Genomic DNA, 15,679 nt, shown 5'->3' with positions numbered 1-15,679 from the left:
TTGACCGAAAAGTTTGAATCACTGGTCGGAATTTCTTGCCACACTAGAAGCTAGATAGCGGAGTCAAAAATCGAGATAACCAAATTTCCAAAGCGGCATTTCAAAGAGGGACAAATATTCACCTTCGTTTTGCTGTTTCAGAAAAATGTTTACGGTTCTTCTTGGACTAGGTACGCAATTTCGATTAAAAACCTCGAAAAATCAATGCCTTTCTCACGGAAACAAGTAAGGCTTTCTAGGGGTGGGTAAATATGGATGGAAAAAAAATTTATAATTGTTTTGAACTATTTCCAAGCAATTTGGGGAGTGAGACCATAGAAATTCGATTTCACCCTTGCTAAGGAGAGGTCTAGTACACGTGATGAATCGATACACGAAGAATCTTTTGGTATCAACGTTTAAACGATTGCTTTATTGCTTATCCATAATTAAAACAAAATGCAAGAGTTTAGGGATGGTAATCCTGCTACATGCAGATCCTTATTCAAATCACCGAGCTTAGGCGAACTACGTTCTTCCCTCGAACCGAGGCCGAGATAATTTTCAATGTGCCGAGAAATGGACCAACGTCCCACTGTACTCGTTAATTCGAGATTATGCAGCGTTGATTACGGCGCCATTAAGCGGAGCGATAACAACCACCTCCGACCTCGAAGAGATGGCCGAGTGACCGAAAGCAGAGCAAGCTTCAGTTAGTTGGAGTCTTATTGCGGAAGGAGAACATCATGCGGTTCGAAAGACGCGAGATGGTCAGTCGAAAGTTTTTCCTCGTAGTCGCCATCGTCGCCGTTTCGATTTCCCACGCCAGCGGTCGGCCGCGTGCAGACTTTGGCAACCTCTTCTCAGGCCTCGGCAAAACGATAAACACCATTCGCGACGGAGTCAAGACGGCCCTTCACCTTCCTGTACGGGGCACGGCCAGCACCCCCATTTCCACATCTACAACTCCGCCCCCCACGACGGTGGACCCAAACTTTCGTAATATCATTGACGTACCTACTACACGAAAATGCCCCGGCACACAGATTAGGGTCGGGGAGACATGTCGCCCCTCACTTGGATGACCGTAAGTTTCCATTCGTACCTACGTACAGAGCCGTGCTCTCTTCGCTCTCACCGATAATACATATATATATGTAGTATGTGCGCCGAGTGAATCGTATAAAAGTTTGGAACATTGAGAACGAGAATATACAAGAACACTCAAAGCTGCGGAGGACTTGTGGGTCCGAGTTTTTCTCGTTCTTCTCTTGCTGAACCCGAAGGTAGGAAATACGATTGAAGAGGGTTTCGGAATCTTCGGCAAACAGCGCTGCACCGGGTGTAGAAAAATAATTTCGTCAAGTCATTTCGGGGGATCGATTCTGTAATTTCACTTTTCACATTTCCCGTCATCCAGGCGTTCCGATTGGTTTGCAAGTTTTAGTCAACCAATCGGAATGCTTGGATGGTGGCAAATGCGAAAAGCGATATTAGGTAATCGACCCCCTGATCCTTGCGGTGGGGTTTCTGCCGTCGTTTGCCATCCGTGAATGAAATATTCGTAAACTTGGGCCAGTTTTCTTCAACGCAACCATGCACGCCATGTAAGGTATAACGGTAAGGAGAAAACGAAATTCACCCTAATTAGATACGAGAGGGCAAAGTTGATCCACCCGCGGGACTATTTTTAAGAACTCGACATTTACATTTCCTTTTCCCTCCTCCATGTCTCCACTCCCTTTTCGTCCGCAACCTATTTTCTTTCTGTCTCTGTATCTCCTCTCTCGGTTGTAAATGTATTTGGGGTTACTTGGGAAGCAGGAGGCCACGGGTCAAACGATTTGGTCAATTCGTAAGTAACTTCTTCTTCGTCTTCCCCTTCTTCTACTCCGGAGGTTCCGGATCTCTTCACCCCGCATCCCCTCGCCCCTCTTGTCTTCCCGTTTGCCTCAAGAGATAATGAGGTCCGTGCTATCCTACCTTTTTTTTATATCGGCCGTACCTACCGGAGCGAAGGTTCCTACAGGCTCGAATTCCTAATCCCATATGTTTACCCGAAACGTCGTTACTTTTTTATTTATTTTTTTTTGTTTCCCCCTTTCAACCCTTCCGCAATAACGAAGCGCACGAAAAGTGATGGAAAATTAACAGTACGCCCGCTTATTCGAATACATGTCTAAAACATAAAATAACCGAGAAAACAATTTTCATCGTTGACCAAACGGCGTATAGCCAATGTCGTTGAAATATTCATTCAATATCTGCGGAGAGCATGGATAGCTGTATTATCATCGTTGTAAAAGCCTCTGTGCAAATTGTACCCTCTGCGTAATGTTGCTTGAGTGTAAAATTTAATACGAAAAATATTCGCACGATACTGTTTCGTTCTATCGATTCGTTACACGCGGGCTTATCGATCGATCCGAGCGCACGAAGAAATATTAACGACTTGAATTTTATTTCATGATTACAATTACTGGCGAATGGGCGGGGATTTATCGTTGGAGCAGGCAGCCGGACCGATTTCATGACGTATATAATTCCATCGAGCTTAATCTACGCAAGTATCATCGTGCGGCACAATTTTGGGTGAAATGTTGTTCCAGCAATTAGGTTAACGAATACGCATTCTCTGCTGTCAAGGGTGGTGGGGTAGCTCAAATCGTACGTGATCAAATATTACTGTTTGATATCACGTCCTATTTTTAGCGCTGATGCACGTCCACCTCGAACGATAACGACGAACAGTCAGCGGCGTGTAACGGCTGTAATATCTGGGAATCTATGCGTAATTGCGCGTCCACTTGGTCGGGCGGAGTCGAAAATTTATGTCAACTTTCGTGAAAAATTGACCACGCTTAATTTCATTAGTTTGTTTTACGTGTACCTGCGCAATCTTGTGCCGAAGATCGTCGGGGCGACGTCGAGTTCAGGGTACGTACGTTGATCCTACCTCCCTGCGAAGTGAAATCAGATTTGGATAAAACACAAGCGCGTTGAAATTTTAATTAAAATGCGAGGGGTACGAGGTGGTTGGTCTATGCTTGGGTCGGCGTGATTCTTGATTTTATCGTTGCGATACCGAATTAATTCGTGGATAACTTCGGGCTAATAAGGTAATTACAAACGGGCATTTGAAAATATTCGACAGCGTGAAACCAGCACGGTAACGGTAGCATGTAATAATATGTATGTACGCACACCGTCGGAAGCGTTTGTCACGTACCAATGGTTAACGGGTGAGAATGCCGTCGGCTCGACGATCGTATGATCGAAATTCAACCGCGTCGACGTCGAATGCGAAACGAAATTTGGACGAATAAAGGGAGAAAGAGTCGCGACACGCAGCGGAAAAATACTCGGTGTACAAACGTGTAATTGAGGATAAGCCTCAAGGTTACAGACCGGAAGTTTATAAAGCTAGTACCGTTAAACGCATGCGGTGCGAAACCTTGTGCGTTATCACTTCCTGGGGAAGTCGACTCGGGAGTGAATCGTTGCGGGAAAAGCGAGACGGCTGAAGAAGACGAAGAAGAAGAAGAAGAAGGAAGAGGAAAGCCGTCGTGTCTCATTTAAAAAGGCCTCTGGTATGGTTGCGGAATCGCAACATCGACGAATCGTATCGATACATTGAACAGCTGCGAATTCCAGAGCGTTTGACAGATGTGCATACGCGTGCGTGCCCGCACACATGCATGGCCACACATCGTTGGTTCCATACCATATAAACAAGGTCTCGGAATTCCGCTTTGAGGCGTAGTAACGACATGAGAGATAAACTCGCGTTAGTGCAGCACACGCGTGAAGATTAGTTGAGAGTGTTTTTACCCCGCGTGAAATTGCGCCTTCCATTGCAGCCCAGCAGCCACCGCGTCAGATACAGACGACAATAGTCGAGTCCATTTTGATATTCGAATATTTGGAGGTCAGTATGCAGTGGCAAAGGCCGATTGTGATCCTGCTTGTTATATTCTGCGCCTACGCGGACTGCTGGTCTTTTCGAGAGGCGGTGAAAAATCTGTTCCATCGGAACGATCCGGCCACTCAATCGACAACGGAAACGACTAGTTCTGGAGCTATTACCGAGGCGGTAATCATCGACGTTCGTAAGAAGGGGAGTTTCAAAGTTTGCAAAAAGGGTAGAGTCCTGGATCGCTACGATCGGTGCAGAAGACTCATATGAATTTTTCTGTCCGTGAGTATTATTGCATCACATCGTTGTGTCGTTTGGAAGTTTGTGCAGTTGGGGAGAGTTTGCTTTACATGGTTGGAAAGACGAATTGGGATCGTTGGTTGTTATTTTGAATGGTCGTGAGGAGCGCGTTGATCTTTTCGTGGTCTGTGACACGACGCTTTAACATTCCGGTGTACGGTCTTCCATTATTCGTCGGGACGGTTTTATAATCCATACCGAAAATATCACCTCCGGCATCTCCCTCTATCCGTACGCGAATGCATCCATGCCTGCATCGGTTGTATATCATGTATGTTTTATCGTAAGAGTGACGCGCGCGCTGCAGTTCGATATTAAATTCTTCACGTTTCCGAGCTCGTCCGATCGACAGCTCAAATATGTCGATAAATAAAGCTGAAATACACGAAAACCGGATGCTTACTTCGAGCTTCGTTTTATCAGTTGTGAAGCGAGCGATAAACGCGCGCACGCAGCTTTTAAATTCGGTATATAATTTTTGCGATCCCGTGCGTCAAATTCCATTTTACGCGCTGATAACTTTTTGATACAGTGTGCGTAACATCCGAAGCTCGATCTTAGCCAATTTGACGCTAAAACAAGCTGTACAATCACCCCAATAGCGTATCCTTACAACGTTCACGTGAATAATAATATAATTTTAACGTATCGTATGTGATGATGAATATTGTGTTTGCATGTCGCTTGTAAATTCCTTTCTTTTTCTTTTTTTTTTTGTTCATTCTATACGTTCATACGAGCTAGTAATTAATCTGTCGTTAATACCGATTCGAAATATTCAAAACCACTCTTGATATTCGTTTATCGTTACACGTACATCGAACATGAAAAGTGTAATTATTACCATGAGAAATTCTCGTTACGCTAATCCGTTTATATTATTACCCGCCATAAATAAAAAAAAATGTATACGTACACCGTCAGAAGTGTTTGTCACATTCTACCGTTAACGGGTGAAAATTCCGTTGGCTCGACAATCGTATAATCGAAATTGCACCGCGTCGACGTTGAATGCGAAACAAATTTGGATGAATAAAAAGTGAAAAAGTGGCGAAACGCAGTGGAAAAATATTCGGTGTATAGACGTATAATTGAGGGTAAGCCGCGAGGTTACAGACCGGAAGCTTGTAAGGCTCGTATCGTTAAGCGCATGCGGTGCGAAACCTTGTGCGTTATCACTTCCGGGGGAAGTCGACTCGGGAGTGAATCGTTGTAGGGAAAAACAGACGACTGTAGAAGAACGAGAAGAAGGAAGAGGAAAACGGCGTGGCGTGTCTTTTAAAGAGATATCTGGCAGGGCGGCGGGACCGCAACAACGATGAATCGCATCGATAAATTATAACAATATTTATGTAAACCATAGAGCCGGCGATAAATGTGCTTACGCGCGTCTGTGCGCACATGCGTGGGTTTTATGTCAAGCAAACAAGTTTTTCTGATTCTTTTTTGAGGCACGCTAAAAGAGATAAACTTACGCGTTGTGCAACATAGGCCCGAAGATTAGTTCGGAGTGTTTTAACCCCGGGAGAAGTCAATTGCCGCTCAGCCTCCGCGTGAGATACAGACGACAATAGTCGATTTCACATTGATATTCGAACTTTTGGAGATCACTATGGAGTGGCAAAGGCCGGTTGTGATCCTGCTTGTTATATTCTGCGCCTACGCGGGCTGCTGGCCTGTCGGAGAGGCCTTGAGCAATATATCCTCTGGGAATGATTCGGTAATTGGAAGATCGGATTCGCAGTCGGTTCCGGAAAATAGGACCTATAACGCCGTAATCGACGCTCCTAGGAGGTCCCTCTATCCTTGCGAGGAAGGATCATTCCGCACCAGCCTCGGTCAGTGCAGAAAACGCGTGTGAATTTTGCTGTCCGTGAGTAATCCTGCATCACATCGTTGTATCGTATAAAAGTTAGTGCAGTTGGGGAGAATTTGCTTATACTTGGAAAGAGGAACTAGGATCATTGGTTGTTACACGATGCACCCGTTTTTATGACGGTAGAGTGAGTCTGCGAATGCGCATGCACGGAGTACGGAAAAGACGACTTTCCACTCCTGGGACTTGAAAGTGGACTTTTCTGTACTCCGCGCATGCGCCGACGCGAACGAATCTGACTTTACGCGACTAACCACAAGTTCGTGCTTCGCGAAGAAGCGCGTAACGTACTTTTGTTATGTGAAGAATCGTGCGCGACAAGGAGGCAACGGTATTTTCGCCTCGCGTATTTGCAATATTCGTCTTTGGCTCACCTGCCATACGTATTGAAATTTTACGATCGGCCCGAAAAGACCGAGTTTGCCTCCTTGTCACACAATATACTATTCATCGTAAGAGTTAGGCGCTCGCTGCATTTCAATATTATATTCTTCACGTCTCCGAGCTCATCTGATCGACAGCTTAAATATGTCGATAAACGAAGCTGGCAAGTACGAAGGCTGGATGCTTCCTTCAAGTTTGGTTTTATCAGTTTCGATGCGAGCGATAAACACGCACAAACAGTTTTTAAATACGATTTACATTTTTTGTCGTACTGTGCGTAAACATCCAAAGGTCGATCTTAGCCCGTTTGAGGCGGTCACGTAAAATTTAGGTATCCGTATACGTAGGTTTTGATGATTAATTCAACGTAGCGATCGAATGTCACTCGTTCGATACTTTTCGATCGCTACCCGTGCGTAAATAACATTTTACGCACTAGTTGCGTAATACACCGATTTTCTCCTTGAGCCTCGACTTCTTCACATCTTCACTATAAGTGACTAGGCAGTAATTCCCATCTCTAAGGCTGATTCGTGTCCCATTAATCAACGCGTGCACGTATTCATACAGCCAGTTATGGTCACGCTATTTTCACGTTTCACACGACGGACAATCCGTCCGAGCGTATCCGTGTGGCTGATTAGCGTTCCGTCCAAGTCCCGAGCAGGTCCCACTTTCCGTCATAACGCAGGATCCATGCGATTTCATCCGCACCGTAAATTTCCTTCCCTGATATCGTAATCTGCGAAAGTTCGCGATGCAAAAAGCATTTCTGCGAACGTCGATGACGCTGCGCGATGACAGAATCCTTCCTGGAATACATCGTTCGAAAGTTCAGAGTATCGCGACATTCGTGGAACGCGATTCAACGACGAAGACACGCGCGTTACGCGGCATTGACATTGGTCTGTGTATGTAACTAGATACGTGCGATGTGTGCCTGCGTGACAATCAAGGCTGGCGTTTATTTTTCACGCACGACACCGCGAGCCAGCCGCGTGTTGGCATCCGTCACAGCCTTGCCGTGTCGGATCTTTGCTCGTTGGTGGGGGGATGACCGGATCGACACTCTCTGATATTCAGTTTATCAGTGCGACCCGACGCTGAGCGCCTCGATAAAATCTCGTGGGTTTCTATCTCGAAACACGCGCCATGAGAGCCGACTTTCTCATCGCGCTGGTCGCGGTCCTCTTGCCGATACTGTCATCGGTCCGTTCGGCTCCAACCGATACCTCCCAGGTCACTCAGCGTTTCGTTCCCTTCGACTCGTTCCCGAAATCGACTCAGGTAAACGAAGGCTCCCTCTTCGTCGTACCAATTCGATGTTCGGGTGGCGCCGTTTTCACTAACGGTAGATGTCGCACACTATTTTAGGTGAGTGCAGATCAGACATTCGACATTTGTTTAGGATTCGTATCGCGACTTTTTGTTCATTTAATAACAACGGAAAATGTGGTTAATAATTTTTTTCCGGGTGAACAGATTTTTTTCGATAACCTGGTTGCGGCATGTTTTTATTTTTCAATTTTTCTTTTCGCTGCACAATATCCGATATTGTTTATTATTGGCCGTCACAGACCTAAGCGTGAATTTTACAAGCTTGGTATGCTAGCGGATCACAATTTATTTCGGTGTTTTTTTGTTCTCTTTATTTCATATCGAATCGTTGTACAATTCTCATTGGCATTTGTCTATTTCACCTGTACAAGAATATCTATACATGCACATGTGTATTTGGCTCATGTGCACAGGGGACATTTCTTAGGAACCCAATAAATGGATTGCTGTTATTGTTGTTGTTAAATTGTATTACTTGTCACGTTACACAAAATACAGTAATAAAACTGTGTAGATTGTCAAGTACACGGAAATCCAGCATCTTAACTCCTCGATTCATACACTATTGTGCTGAGTCAAATTGCCTCGCTGATTATGAATCTGAAATTAGATTTCAAGGATCCAAGATGACAGATCAATATGGTGGATAAAAATTTCAAATTTATTCAAATCCCTTCAAAAACTCTGTAAAAGGGTTTTTGGGTTCAGTGATTGAATTCGCCATACTGAAAACGGCGAAGAAATATTTCGAAAAGTTTACCAAGTATACGAAAAAAAAAAAAGAAACACGTGTTAAAACACACGCCATCTGATTTCGTATTTCAACACCATTGCACTCTTTCTCCGTGATTTTCTCTGATTTCAACTAATTCTCAGCTATTATTAAACCGAAATAAATAGTTTTTTGGCCCTGATTCGTTCCCGAAAGGCAGCTAGCTGGGCGGCCAGCCTCAAACTCCGCTCACACGAAGGGCTGTCCATACCTCGTGCCAATGCGGGTGTGTTTCTATTGCGACTGCAAACCTGCCTCACTCTTCTCCTCACTCCCTTGTTTACAAACAAAATTGTAATAAACAAAGCTGATTATCACAACCATTATCATTGTTATTACCCAGAAGCGAAGCGTCATGGAAAGCTCGAGGCGATCTGCGTCTTAATTCGTGGATCAGAATTATCAGCGGTAATCGCATAACTGCCTGAGTAACGTTTCGCTTCGTGCAACGGAGTCCGACGGATACTGGGAACGAAACCGCATAACCGCGTGACCGTGTTCTCGCCGAAGTGTTTAAGATATGAAATCCCGGCGTTAAAGAAACGGACGGAAACCACATTTCCAGCTTAATGACTAACTTCAATGCATTGCCGCGGTATATAGCGAGGGATCGTTCGAAGCCCGAAGCATAAGTCCGAAAGCTCTTGTCGCCGTCGTCTTGCGATCCCTTTCATCGTACTCGTGATCGTCTCCGTCGTTCGGTAAAAATGAAATTCCTACGTGGAGGGATCTTCTTATCCGTGCTCATCGTTCTACTCGCGATCATCTGTTCGGCCGAATCTCGTCCCATGTATTTCCCACCGCGTAGTTCCAATCGTCAGATGTGTCCGAACGGCTACAGACTCGTCAAAAACAGAGGTTGCAGACAGTTGCTCTTCTAGCCAGCACAGATGTCGGTAGGTATCCTTAAATTACGATTTGCCTACTCGTTTTTACATCGATGTCACATGTTTTGCAGCACAAAGAGAAATGGCAATAAAAAAGAGAGGAAGGAAAATTGGCAAGGAACTGCTCTTTTGCTTTGCTGTGATATTTATGTCTACATACATATTTAATGGAAATACATTTGTTCCCCGTTCATGGATACAGATGCGGAGACTATCGTTTAACCATTACCGCGGTTAAGGAATAAATTTGAATATGTAAGGAAAAAAAAAAAAAAATGTACCGCACAAAGTTCGGCGTAAAACAAGGCGGACAAATATCAGAGGCGAAATTTTTTACGGTACCTACGGTTAGGATCAATAGACGTTACAATCGGCTGCAGAAAAAGTTCCATTTTATTCTAAACAAAAGGCAATGCATGAAACAGTCAAAATTAACCATATTATAATCGTTTTGTTTTTCATTTTCGTTATTCGTATCTTCAATTATTTTGGATTATTTCGTATTTTTTTTTCTTCGTAACATTCATTTTTCAATTTCAAGTAAAAATATTCATTCATCTTTCACTAACCATATCAAATAGTTTCTCAGTAAGTAAGCCAATGATAATAATCGATACTTTAATCCCATAAATTGATATTGCATCACGTTGTTCGTGAAATTACTAAAAACTCGATTATCCGGGAAAAAACAATCGATTAGTTTTGGTCGTAGGAATGACGTGCAGGCCTCGGATCCTAACCGAATTTCGGAACATAGAGCGTACGTATCTATCTACATGCCTGCAACACGAGTCGAGTCCCCGAGTCGGATTTGGTCCGGGTTAGCTTCACGGTCGTTCGATTGATCTTCCGATGCTCTCAATTTGGAATATTACCAATTAATTACTGCAGAATGGTTGAGCCAGGCTTGAGCCAGCCTCGCGTTCACGGAGGCCAAACCTGCCTAAATACGTCGGCGAAGCTATTGCCTGGGCAGATCCAGCGACCCGGTATCCGAACGAGGATTCACGGTGCATGTATGCAGCTGGCCAGGAACCGCAGGGTATCTATCTCTCGAACAAATAGGCGGCCACGCGTGTGGATCAGCCTGGCACTCCTCGGGGTGACGTGTGTACCAACGTACTCAGAATTTGTTCAAACAGACTCGCACTCCGCGTCTAGGAGCGCACCAACTTTTCGCGTACTCGGTCAATTTGAATCCCCCGCTTTTTTAAATCGCGGTTAAAAAAATAAGGAATGAAAATTTAGCGCATCCCTGTGTCGTACGTGCGTAACGAATGCGATATTTTACGCACGCACCGAGCGGAAAGAAATCGTTGAATAAACTAAATTTCCGGTCACGGGCGGTGAAATGAATATTTATTTGTGTCAGTTCAAGATCTGTTAGGCTGACTAAACGTGTAGTCGATTTAAATAGTCCGACAGATTTTTAATCGACACAAATGAATATTCATTCCGTCACCCGTGACCTCGCGTTCAGTTGATTCATCATTTTTTTTTCTATCATATTCGGTGATAAAGAACATGGATATTAGACGGATATTAGCCTCCAAATTATCGTCTCAAAGTCAGGTGAAGCGAAGATGTTGAAATTGAGGGCAGCGGAAAAGGGTTGAGAAAAATCGATGAGAAATTAATTTCTGTCCAAGTGATGGAAAAAGAATTTTGCAAAAAGTATATTGCCTGTACCTTTTTCAAACATAATTATCGCTGCGACCGGGGCGCGTTTCTTGCGCAACGAGAGAAAAACTAATCGACCTGGAGCTTTTCTCCAACTTTTTCCGCTCTCTCTCTCTCCCGATATACGTACTAATCGATGTATTACTTTTCCGAACAAGAATCGTCCGTTTTCTGCGTATCCCGTACAGTCAACAGCCTTTTAACAGTGGTTCAATAGCTGGTTTAAGGAGCGGTGTTCTCGACTCTTGTCCATGGTTTGCAATTGCTCTCAGGATTGTTCGATGATGCTGCCACCGGGGGGATGAGGCGGATAGAACAAATATAAACGTATCGATTTCATTTCGGCGACCCCGTGACCCCCTCTCTCCTCTCCCTTTTCCACCTCTTTCTCTCTCTCTCTTTCTCTCTCTCCTCCATACCTACAACGTGTGTAGCGTGTGACGTCGACGTTCATCTTTGCCCCCGGTGGTGTATACCTTTTGACCCCCGCTGTAGACATACTCGAGACCCTCGTATCGCAGCTCGTGACGAGCGATTCGATCACGTTCACTTTTGTGTTTTCTTTTCCTCTCTTCTTTAAATTTATTCCGAATCACATGATAAATATGGGAAAACTCTTATCGGAGATCAAACAAATTGACAATCTATTTTATTGTACGTTGTGGATGAGATTTTGAAAGAAAAAATAAAGGAGAAAGGAAACGTTGGTTTCGAAGTATCCATTCGTGGGTATTGTTCACGGATAAATTTCTGCAAAACGACTCGCTGAAATTGAAACGTGAAAAAAATAAAAACAATTCGCTGGACCGACAAATTTTAGTATCAATATAGTCACGGTAAAAACATTTCTCGCGAAACTTGGCTGTACATATAATACTTGCTAATCCGTTGCCGTTGCACTGAAAATTTTCGTGAAATTTTTCGGTCTGGCGAATTGTTTTCTTCCGTGAAGGATGTGCGAATCATGAATATTATATTGGTTCACTTTTAATTGCTGTTAGGGTGAAAAAATTGACTAACTTTTGTAAAAACGTGAGATAGCGATAATAATAATTATTCTTTTCGCCAATTAAACGAAAAGCCTTTGTTATATTGTCGCTTTTTTATACAAATATTTACCTGCAAGTATGTACATGTACGCGAGGAGCCGTGACAACGACCACACGGTTTAATTAATCAATCGTTTTGCATAAGCTGAAAATTAGGACAGATAGGAATCTTGTTGAAATGTAAATACGTAGGATAAATATCGTATGTTATTCGGGCCGGCATGCAGGGCGTAACGCGGAACGAAAAAAGCCACCGCGTTAAAGAATAGCCTTCGTTTTATTCACCGATTTGTTCGAGCAAATTAACACATACGCATTATCGTATATTCTCCTTTATCCCACGGTGTATTAACGTACACGTATTATTTTCCATTCGCATATACCTGTGAATTTTTCGCTTGATCCTTTTCGCGACAGTTTGCGAGAAAAACCGTTTTCTGGGATGAGAATATGCATAGGAGAGGAGAAAACCCTGGGCGTCGAGACTAGCCGGCTAGCGTAGCGTCGTGCAATGTGGCAAACGAAGCGTGAAGCCTGAGATATACCGGCATACCGAGCATGTAACGCGTTTGAAAAAGAACCGAACGGGCAGGAGTAAAAATGGGGAAAATAGAAACTTGATACCGCGGCGCGACTTTATCGGGAGTCCGTTCGAAGCTCCGTCAAGTCCTAATCCACTGCGACATAGAATCATGGGATTTAACTCTCGACTAAATATTATTCCTTTCGTCAAAAGCCAGGCGAAGTAGCTACGCGAGGATCGAGACGTGAGAGTGAGAGGGTTCAGGCTGCAATGCCGGCTGGTATGGAAATTCGGAGATAGAGAAATATGCGCGAGGAGCTCTGCCTCCTCCTCCTCCTCCTCCTCCTCCTCCTCCTCCTCCTCCTTCGCCTCAGGATTTCAAACTTCAATTAGCGCGCGGAATGTAATTTAAGTTTGATCATTGTTACTTATGTTGGTATTAATCGTAATCATAATAAACGCCCGGAGTCCTCGAGCCAGGTGTATAACGCCTGCAGCGTTATAAACGCAAATCGAGCCCGGCTCCCGCTCGATCTCTAATCATGCACGAGCCAATTATCCTGCACAATTAATTTCCCTAATCAGTTATTGTTACACGTACATACATACATGTACACGAAGATGTCTCTTCTCTCTTCTCGGTTTCAGGGGCAAATCAAACTTTGAGTGACCACGGGTCCGCGACCAGATGTAATGTTCCAGCCTCCGGGAACGAGGGACTACCTTTCATCAAATTCTGCCAATCCGTTGCCGACCCGTATCAAAATCTCTCGAGGAAGAGCCACAGCTGAGTTCACCCGACGTCACTCTCAATATTGCTTACTTCGTTACGTCTGTGTATACCTTACACCCTGTAACTCTAGGATCTTTATATTTCACTCTATTTTCTCTCCTCAATCCCTGATTTTACTCTCCTTACTTTCACTATCGTGAAAGTACAGACTTATGATATTTCACACTAAACTCACACACGTACGAAGCTTGCACCTAATTTGTTTGATATAATACATGTTACTTTATATTACGACCGTATTGACATATATAATATGTATAAATACACATACGTATATGCGTACACACAAATATTCGCATATTCGTATGGTGTATAGAAATACGAATAAAATTCTTTTCGAACTGTGAGGAATGAATTTATAATTTTGAACAAAGTTGCCAAACTCTCCACGCATCGAATTCTGTATGTAACGGAGCGTGTGTGTAGTTATGTACGGTATTTACATACCCATGCCACATTCAACGGTTTTGAGCCACCGCGTAATTTAATTCTTGATTTAAAAGAGCTGCTCCTCGAAGCGCTTTAACGGGTTCTTCGTTATTATTTCAAGTTTCTCCGGAGGAGTAGGAAGACCTCCACCTATATATACATATATATGTAACAGATTCTGAACTAAATTATTGAAATAAGGTTTAACGGCTACGAGTCATGCGAGGATTCAGAATATGTTCTTCTGAGCTGTAGGTACAACCTATAGAAGTATATTATTCCAATTCCCGGAGGTCTGAACCCGGGACCGGAATGGATACCGTAATTCTGAAAAATTCTGCTCCTCTCTCTGATCCGCGATTAAATAAGTGAACGAATGATCGAATCGCCGTATATCCGCGTCCGCAGGTCATTTCGGAATTTTACGCCCCGCGCTAAGAACCGCCCTTATAATACTTAACGATACCGAGAATCTGTGCATCTAAACAGCCGTATAGCACACGGCAAGACATTTAATTTTGCGGCCCGCCGCCGCTCCGCGGACTCAATTAATTTTCGTCTTTGAACATCTCATTACAGGTACAAGTCTGTGTAGTATCGTCAATTAAATGTTCGTGGAATCCAAGCTGACGATTATATTCACGCAATTTGAAATGCGACGTTTGTAGAACGTTACAGAATCGCAGCAGCGGTTCCAGAACTTCAACCTTTCGCGGTTCGAAGATTTTTCGATGTGGGTTAATAAAGGCGTCTCAGCCGGAGCTGCGGAACGGCCGAGAGGCGAAGGGATTGAGGGAGGGGTTATCATCTAGATAATGCCGCTGATATACATACGGTGGTCTCGGTATACCGATACTCTACGAATATCGGAACTTTTTATCTACATATATATACTACTCGGCGATGCCAGCACAGCAGAAGTGCCGGAAGTGGCGGGTGGGCGGAGGTTGTACGTGGTTGTGTGTGTATGTGTGTATGCATGTTTGCACGCGTGAGAGGTATGCCGGCTCTCCTAGATGTGAGTACTCCTCGCGGCGAAGACCCGAGAGCCAAGAGGCATCGATATCGTCTAGTGCCACTTCAGGCCTTCAGGATGGTAGAAGTGGGAGCCGGGCTATTCCAAGAACTTTAGCTTTATACCAATATTTGAATTATTATTCCTTTTTCCGTTATACCACCCCTACCCCTCAACGATCATACGCTTCCTACCCAGCCTCTCGAACCCCGCTCTATGCATGTCCGCGTAATGCACTTGTGCAGCCTTCCTGCCTTGCCGAATAAACGGTTAAACCTACCGCCGCGTTATTGAATGTTCACATTCTCTCGAAGCATGAAACCCGCAACGTTCTACCGAGTCATAATAAAATTACATCCGCATACGTAATTCGAGAATTGAATTACACCGTACTCGCATATTCACTGATCGATAATTGAACCGGTTCAATTATTAATCGACAACCACCGTTCCATTTTCGGCAGTTTCTTTCCTCCCTCTCTGTACTTTTCAATATTCGAGTAGTGCGGGTCGTACCGTCGTAACGTGCTATTTAATAAAAAATGTCCAATCCACGGAACGCTCACCAGTCCGAGTTACCGTCGGTAAGCGTGAATATACCCGTCGATAACCGACGGTTACCATCGAGCATGGCCGACTGTAAGCGCGTTACCGACAGCGCGACGAGTCGGCAGAGCAATTCGCGTGGCGTCGGTGGCGTATCTATCGAACTTTCGTATTAACGGTCGACGCAGAGCC

At 44.2% G+C, this 15,679-nt stretch overlaps 1 long non-coding RNA gene across 1 annotated transcript; it reads left to right on the top strand.

Annotated features, from left to right (window-relative positions):
- Positions 1-538: 538 nt before the first annotated feature.
- LOC124306762 (uncharacterized) lies at positions 539-13,844 on the top strand. The gene is made up of 2 exons (XR_006908678.1): positions 539-1,066; positions 13,353-13,844. It is a non-coding gene; the product is annotated as an uncharacterized LOC124306762 (long non-coding RNA).
- Positions 13,845-15,679: the final 1,835 nt, after the last annotated feature.

This window comes from Neodiprion virginianus, chromosome 6 (assembly GCF_021901495.1).
Source record: "Neodiprion virginianus isolate iyNeoVirg1 chromosome 6, iyNeoVirg1.1, whole genome shotgun sequence".
Taxonomy (NCBI): Eukaryota; Metazoa; Arthropoda; class Insecta; order Hymenoptera; family Diprionidae; genus Neodiprion; species Neodiprion virginianus.
This window is presented reverse-complemented; position numbering and strand designations above follow the sequence as displayed.